The sequence below is a fragment of the Sturnira hondurensis genome, unplaced genomic scaffold (assembly GCF_014824575.4).
Source record: "Sturnira hondurensis isolate 20B ecotype Veracruz unplaced genomic scaffold, ASM1482457v3 Scaffold0022215, whole genome shotgun sequence".
Lineage (NCBI taxonomy): Eukaryota > Metazoa > Chordata > Mammalia > Chiroptera > Phyllostomidae > Sturnira > Sturnira hondurensis.
The window spans coordinates 1,080,421-1,089,047 of record NW_028094846.1 but is presented as its reverse complement, the minus strand read 5'-3'; positions in this window follow the sequence as shown (position 1 = coordinate 1,089,047).

Genomic DNA, 8,627 nt, shown 5'->3' with positions numbered 1-8,627 from the left:
TTTCGGAGGAGAGGCAGGCGGCCCAGGCAGGGGAGGGGTGCCCCTCAGCGCCCGTCCCTGCGTTGCGGGTGCTCCGTCTTCCCAGAGTCCCCTTGTCGCTCAGACCGGTGTGCCTGCTGCGGGGATGGCAGAAGCATCAGGAGGGGGACCGGGAAGCAGGGGGGTTCCAAGGAGGTATGAGGGCCATTCGTTCCTACGTGAAAAAGTGAAGTTTCGTGGCGCAGGGGCTGGGGCCCTCTCTCCTGTCGTTCGGAAACTCGTCGGGCCTCCGGGAGGCGTGCAGTCAGTAAGAAGGACCCTTCCCGGCACCGTGACTGTAGACAGAGGGGATGAGGGAGACGTTGCAAGGCGCAATATTGCCACTGAAGATGGATTGGGGGGAGTGCGTGGGGTGGGCCGGGGGAGGACTGGCGCCGAAATACAGAATAAAACAAAGCGACCTGCCCAGGAGAGTCCAGCCCCTTGGCTTGTAGTGAGTCAGGCTTTGCCGGCTTGGCCCTGAGCACAAAACACACAGTTTGTCTCTGTTGATTCCTGGTGAGCCCTCTGCATCGGGAGCTGGCTGAGGGGCCGCGCTGGCCAGAGCTCACTGTCTCCCTTGCGAAGTGCACACAGGCCAGAGGATGGGGCCCCGCTCCCCGTCGGATAAAAACCATGGCCCGACTTTGCGTTCGAGCGCAGCCCGAATCCACGTCGATGCCTCCTTTCCTCGTGAAGCGTCATCAGGCGAAGCAGGTCGAACTCGTTGCTCCCGCAGTCACTCCCCTGGGGCTGGGGGGGGGCCGGGCCCAAGCCTCCATCCTGGGGGCTCAGAGGGCGTCCCCAGCTTCTGAAGCGAGAGCGCCAACTTGACCGTAGGCCCTGCTTCCCCAGCCCATGAATCAAGAGCCACAAGATTGTCTTCTCCCTTTTCTCCTGCCGTCAAACAGGAGAAGGTGGCAGAGCTCTTGACCCTTTGCACTACGGGTCACTCTGAGACTCACACTCGGGGTCGGGGGCCTCAGGGTCGGGGCCGGAGTCTCCTGACCTGTCCCAGCGACTCACACTGCAGCTGCTTGTTCTGCCTCTGTTTCCTGGTGAAGTCCCAGGTGATACGAAATTCCATAGTGGATTTAAATTAAACGCCGCAGGTGGAGGCATCGATACGGTGGCTCGGATCAATATGCCCGATTTCCCCGCAGTAGCACGTGTTCAGCTCTGCCTCCTGCCACCCCATCCGCCTCCCTGTCAGACTCTCTTTCCTCCTGCGCTCTCGAGACTCCCCGCCTCCTGCGCTGAGGACCGCCCCCGCCTGACGTGCTCCCGGGTCTCCTGCCCTCCGTCCTCCCTCTGTCCTGACGTGCGTTGTTTCACACTGAGCAGCTCGCTGTGCTACTGCTTGACCTTGACCCAGATGAAGGCTCTGCGGTTGGTAAAATAACAATGGCAGTAAGCTTTATCGGTGTCATCCGCCCCAAGTGTGGCAGGATAAGTTTATTCTAAACGCTGCATACCCGCGTAAACTCCAACGTGCAGAAATGCAAGCCCTTTTACGTACTTTGTAAAGATTAGGTTGAAACCCTCTCGGGAAATAGCCGATGCAGCCACCAAACGGTGCCCCAGGGCCAGGATGACCGCAGCTTCCGGGGAGGAGTCCGGGCTGGCCTCGGGAGAAGCTGGTGCCTGCCGGAGCGCCGAGGACTCGTCGAGTTCCCTGCCACACCCGAGACGAGAGCGCGGCTTCGCCTGGGGCTTTCTGCTTTCGTCACCCTCTCTTCTGTGACGTGGGCTGATTATTTAGTAATTATGAAGTCCACCCAAAATGGCAGGGCTCTGAGTCCGCTCGTGGTGAATTTTGGCTTTGCCCGGATGTAGGCGTCAGGGTTTCGTCTTCTGTGTCCGCCGTGACACTCTTTGTCTGGTTCCCCTTTGGCCCTGTGGGGGAGAAAGCACATCGTTTTCCTCTGCTCTCACAGACGCAGAGGCTGCGGTCTGCACACTAGACCCGCAGAGCCAGGTGAGCAGGAGAAAGACGGCGTTTACATCCGTGCACAGTGCGCATACACGTGGGAACCCAGGGATGGGAAACTCACAGCAGTGGTTGGAATTTGGGGCCTGCGGACGATTTCAACAGAGGGTCGTACATTTTTGGAGAAGTGACAAGACAAAGGAAAAGGGGCCTGGATTCAAGGGACGTTGGGTTGTGGGGAGCTAAACGCATGGGCGACACAGGCTGCACGGGAGGGTTGTTCTGGCGAGGGTGTTTGTGCGGAGCCGTCCAGTGCCTGCGTTCCGGCCCCGTGTGATGGCTGTTCTCCTGGAGCAGGAGCGTGTCCTGCTCTTGGGCAGAGAGGTGAGGCCAGGAGGCTCCTTCAGGAACACTTGGGGCGGCACGTTCTGATCCGATTCGGTGCCATGGGATCTGCCCTCCACCCACCGGGGCTTGACGTAGGGTCGGTACTGGAGGGGCGCTGTCAGCCCAGATCCGCAACAGCCATGATGATGGTGGTGATGGTGGTGGTGAAGTTGGTGGTGGTAAACAACTTGAGCTATTCTTCTCTTTCTTGTATTTTTAACTTCTGACCTGAATATGACAGAGGCTGATGAGCCGAGATGTCAGTTGTCTCTATTGTCCGAGATGAGGCGGTCCGGCACCTTGGGGTACCATTTTCCTGCTCCTAGAGGATGACCCTGATTTACAGCATCAGCTCGGGACATTTCCCTGAATCGGGTTCAGGGATGAGCCGAGCCCAGAAATAACGTGTGAGGTGCACAGTTCTCCCACCTGTGACACGACGAGTTAGGAAATAGGCTTTATGCTTCGTTTCCAGATCATCTGAGTTCAGTGGGAAAGGCCCAGTCCTCCTTCTGGGTGTAGACGTTGGGTCACGGCCAGGTGTCCACAGCCAATGTCACATCAGATGGAAGGAGGGGCCTGATCCCCCTGAGCGCATGTGCAGACGTGTGCGAGCCCGTCAGTTTCTGTTCTCTAACTTCTTCCCTGAGACAGGGCGGGGGCCACTGTCCTATCTAACGAAACCCTGGCCCTTCCTTAGCTCTCTCTGAGCTGGGACGCCCACGCGTCCTCACTGCAAACACGTAGCTGCTATTCAGGCTTGAACCTGAACCTGAACCAGCAGAACCAGGACATTTTGTGTCATCTCCGAGGCCACACCATGGCCAAAGCCTACCGGAGATAAGCTGTTTGGTCTACACGTTAGTTTCCTCCTTTCAGTTAAGAGTTAAACTCCCTCGCTTTTCTGTAGCTGGCCCTAAAGGGCCTGAGCTATTTTGTTCCTGTTAGTGATAAATCTAGCTGGGTCTCCATCCTGAACACAGCCTCTGCTTTGGCACTTATCCCAAGAGAGACGGGATGTGGTGTGGAGGTTAAGCAAAGCGTGATAAATTGAGGGATTATGGATCATACCTTCAGCTCTGTTCCCTTAATTGCTCTGAGCGTCACCATGAAGGAAGGCCCATTCAGCAATGGTGGAGCACTTAACAGAATAAAGTGAGAAGTGAGGGCGTGACAGCCAGGAATGGGCGTTCTGGGGTGGGGATTCCCGAGGTCAAGCCCCGTGCAGACGTTAGCGGTGGAGGAAGTGGAAGCGGCGTGGTAGCGGGGAGGCCAGGCCTCTCCAGGAGGCTCTGAGTCGAATACAAGGTGTGAGCGGACAAATGTCAGAAACCCGCGGGGCTCTCTGGGTGGAAGGGCAGCGTCACAGGTTGCTTTGGACTCCAGCACAATGACAAAAGTGCCCCAGGACAGTAAAGAAGGAATGTAAGAAACCGATGACATAGCTAACCAAAATTCAGAGTTTTAGACCCCAAATTGGTAGATTTTCGTTTTCTGCCACCACCAGGGAGCTGCAGATCCACAGCCTGAATCTCGAAGGTCGTTGGGGAGTACTCCGTCAGTGTGGAGGAGGGCCGAGGGTGTCGACGGCAGGAGGGACAGAGGTCCTTAAGATGGGGGCGGAGAAGGGCCCCCAGACAGACACAGGCGGCAGCTTTGGGACCACGCCGAGACGCTGTCAGTGGGCTGCTGCAAGGGGCGGGGACGCGGGGACGTGCCTGGGCGCAAGGCCTGGAGAGAGTGGCGGTAGGGGGGAAGAGATGGACTTGCAGAGTGGGTGGGACAGGCCTCGAGGCTGCGTGGGGGCGGGGGGACGAGTGGAGGTCAGTGGAGCCCACAGAGAGACACAAGAGCCGGGGAAGGAGAGGAGGCAGCGTGGAGGGAGCTGGGGACATTGGGTGGCGAGACATGTAGGTTGGCTGTTGTGAGTGGAAGAGACCCGCTTTCTTCTCTGAGACCGGAAGCAGGTGCCCCTGGTTTTCTGGACTCTGAGAAGCAGGGTGAGGTCTAGGGAAGTCGCAGTGGCTCCCGTTTCCGGCGTGAAAACCCGCATCCTCCCATCAGGACACCCGTGCATGGGAGCCACCCCCTTTCAGCGAATACTTGTGACTGCCCTCTGTTCCAGCTCCTGGGGTCCTCTCTCTTCCTGGCCCTCTCTCCTGCCCCTGGCTCCCCAGCCGCTCCCCAGCGCCCTGCACAGGCCAGCATGGTGACTTTCTTGAACTGTGCTTTGCAGAATAAGCCAGTTTACCGATGCATGACGGGGAGTGGGTCCCTCTTCACTGAAGAAACAGCACACAGAGCAGACAGGCACGGGTGTGGGGGGTTCCGGAAGCGCGGTGTTGTCACTCTGGTCGGTGACTGTCCTGCACGGTGTTGTCTGATTGTGCGGGTTCTTTGTGCCTGAGTTGTCTGGTCCTGGGACACCCCAGGTGGCAGGCGCCGTGGTGACGCAGGCACCTTCCTGGGTCCCTGCAAGAGAAGCCACCTCATCCAGCAGAGTGCCAGCCGCACTCTGGGCCGGTGGCCCCGGAGAAGGATGGCTTCTAGGAACTGCTGAGAAAGCGTCCTCAGAGCATCGCCAGATTCCTTAGCCTGTAACCTAGGAAACAGATACCATTTCAATTAGAAAAAGAGGAGGAGAAGGAGGGAGAGAATGGAGAGGGGAGGGAAGGCAGAAAGGAAAGGAAAACAGAAAAAGATGAAAGAAAGACACAAAAAAACCCAACCCGAGGAAATGCCCACCCCCTGGAGTCCACAGACAGGCCTTTGGGAAAAGTCCACTGAGGACAGAGGGGCTGGGGCAGAGTCCCGCCCCCCCCCCCCGAGAGAGGGCACCACGCCGCGGCAGCCTCCCCATGTCCCAGCCCTGTGTCTGCTCCACTGGATGCCGGGGCGTGGGGGACGGGGACATAAATAACCAGGTAGAGCTCAAAGCAGCAGAAAATGAAAACCAGACAGTCACCAGGGAGACCTGCCGGGGGCCTGGCTCTCACAGAGGGAAATGAGATGTGAGCCGCCAGGCGACGGAGGGTGGAAAGGTCGGCGCTGTTTCGGGCCGAGTATGAGGAGGCTTCAGGCATCTCAGGACAAAAAAATATGTCAACTAGGGAGGCTTTGGCGGGAGGCCCAGCACCCACTGGGGACCGGCCGTGGGCTTCGTGCAAAGGACAAGGCGTGTGGGACAGGCAGGAGCCGCCAGGGCTGGTGCTGGTCGCCTGTTAACAGTCCTTGGTGGTGACAAAACACTCAGCACGGTGTCCGCGTCTTCCTCCCACATGGCCACTCGCTCCTGGCAAAGTGTGTGCATTCAGCCGGCAGCCCTTAGCTGACCACTGGCCCTGGGCCCTGGCCCACCCGGGGAGTCCAGTCCAGTCGGCTAGGTCCTCAGTCCTCACAAAGCCAGGCAGCCACCAGGGACAATGGCAAACGGCAGGTGGCCTGTGGTGGGTGAGTGCTCATAGGTGCTCTGCCCTCGAGGAAGGCATTGTCCTGGAGCTGTCGGGGGTGGGGGGGTGGATTCCGCTGGCTTCAGCTGAGTGACGGGGTTCCACACAGGGGAGTGGGCAGGTGGGGACGGGGGAGCATTCCCCGCAGGGACAAAGCCAGTGGGAGGAGGTGTTCCCCGAGTCGAGTGGGAATCACAGGACAGCCCCAACATTGAGAGGCACGGGGCATTGGAGGCCCACCTCCGGAGAAAGCCGCTGTGGCTGCAGGTGGCAGTAGGGACTGCCAAGGAGGGGGGTCACAGTGCACAGGGTCATCGGCAAGGACACTTCCCTGGGGTGGGGTCTTACACCAGGCCTGGCAGGCACGGGGGCGCCTATCGGGGACAGAGCCTGGTGAAGAGGGTCTGGATTCAAATGTCGCTCCAGCCTCCCCCTCAGCCCCCATCCTGACTGTGGTTCTCTGGGGGCAGTGGCCCCCCACATGATCCAAGAAAAGCAGTGACATAGGAAACCCAGGGGCCCCGCCTGGGGTCAGTGCTCTTCGGAGAGGCAGGCAGGGGACACTTGTGACGGGAGCCCAGGTCCCACACTTTGTCACACATCGCGCCTTTGACGTGGATATGTGGGGAGGGATCTGGCCCGACACCAGCATGGGGTGATCATCCCAAAATGTCCCCTTCTGTGACAGGCCCACGTGTCTGCTCCTCGTCATTGGCTCATTCTTCTCTAATGCATTGAGATGTTCATCAGTTACTAACAGTGCATGGCACTGTTGAGATTACTTTTCAACTGTACTAGTCAAAGTAGTCTAGGTTGTGGAGTGCGTCACACCAGCCCACAGTCTCAGTCGCTGGGGGTCCAGTGACACTTTCTTGCTGACGCCGAGTCCATGGTGTGGCCGGGCAGCTGTCCCCCATGTGTGGGCTCAGCCCCACAGGCTGCTCTGACCTCAGGGCACCTCCGTGTCACACATGCCCCCAACCCCCACGCAGAAGAGAAGGCAGAGGAGTCATGGGGGACAGTTAAATGTCCCTACAGGAAAGTGGCCTGGGTCACCTCGAATCACGTCTCACTGGCCAACGCACCTCACTGGACACACCCAGCTTCCCGGGAGGCGGGAAACTCGGAAGCCCTCGAGTGCCCAGAGAAGGGGCTAAACATTGGTCAAGCCCGGGGCGCACGCACCTTGTCGAAGAGGAAACTCGGGGCAGCAGGAAACCAGGGCTCCCACAGCCGTGTTCCACGGGGCAGCCCACGGTTGGGTTGCGGATGGTTTCAGGATGCGTGGAAGCACAAGGTGGCCCCAGGCGCCTGGGGGAGGAGAAGGTGTTAGTATTAGAGAGGGGGTCCCCTAGAGGGAGGGAGAGGTCCCCATTCCTGGCACCAGCTTCAGGTCTTCGTGGTTAAGCATCGCGTCATCGGTCTGCAGACAGTGGGTGCTGATGGCAGTCCCCCAGAAGCTCACCAGCAGCGAGGGGGAGGAGGGGCCAGAGGAAGCCTCCTGCCTCAGCCGGAAGGGAGGGCAGCTGCCGTGGTCAGCAGAACGGGGCCGGAACCAGGGGCTTGGCGGGAGACGGGCCATGGGGTCCGATGTCTGTTCAGGTTCCAGGTGAAGGAGGGCATGTGCGCCTCTCAGGGCAAATACTGTCTCCGGGAGGAAGCGGCGGGAGGAGCCCGGGGATCCCAGCAGGGTCTGCACGCCCGTGTCTGAAAGAAGCGAGTGGGGGCCACGGTTAGGGCCACGGACAGATGGCCGCCCTCGATCTTTGTTGCAGCGTTTCCTTTTACAACAGCAGCTTTGGGTTCACAGGAGAATCGAGAAGACAGTACCAGGTCTTCCCAGGTGTCTGCTGTTTCCACGTCACAGTGGTGTGTGTGTGGTTGCCAGCACCGTGACACCGTGACGTGACACTGTGACGTTGTTAAGAGCTGGGCCTATGCATGGTTCAGAGACGGGCAGTGGGGACAGAATGTATTTATTTCCCAGGGGAACGGAAGGGCTCACAAGGCAGCAAAGCTTCATGCACAGAACGGAAGCTTTCAGCCACCTTTGGGAGGCAGGTGACAGCGAGGTGGCACTCACAAGGGTCTCCGGGGCCCAGGGGGGCATCGCTTCACTCCCGCACTGACGTTCAGACCCGGCAGCCACGATGGGACCAGCAGGAGGCCTGGAAGACTGAGTCCACGATGTCTAGAAGCCAAACAAAACAAAATAGAAAACAAGCCAGCCAGCCCGGGCACCGGTCACGAACCAGCTACTAAAAATCTGCGCTACACCAAAAATGTACTTTTGCCAATATAACAAAATAAAATAGGTATAATTTGGACTCGTTCGCACCAGGCGGCGATGGCTGTGTTGGCTGCTGTCGTTTCTTTATGGGAAAAAGGTACATGTCCCCAACGGAACAGCCAGTCGTGGCAGGTTTTAAACGCCCTCGCGGCCCACGCGCTGACGACCGCGGCTCCCAAGCATCAGGCACTGACCCACCGTCCCTTCTGGAAGCGCCGCCCTCGACGTGCCGGTGCGCTCACACTCCGCTGTCCACTGCGCCCGTGGAGAAAGAGGAGCGCCCTCCAGTGGCTGAAAACAGAACCTGTGAGCTGGCACTCCTCCGGGCAAACGTCTCTGGGGAGCCCTGCAGAGGGGAAAGCGGTTTCACCCGTGTTTGATTCAAAGGCAGAGACGCCAGTGGCCAACGGGGTGGGGCTTTGCCAACCGTCGCGTGGACTCTCAGGTGACTGGAGTGGCTCTCTGCCAGGCGCAGAGGGGCAGTGGAATCCGACGTGGAACAGCGCCCCCCGGAGAACAGCCCCTAAGCAGGGGGTGTTAGGTGGAAACAAAG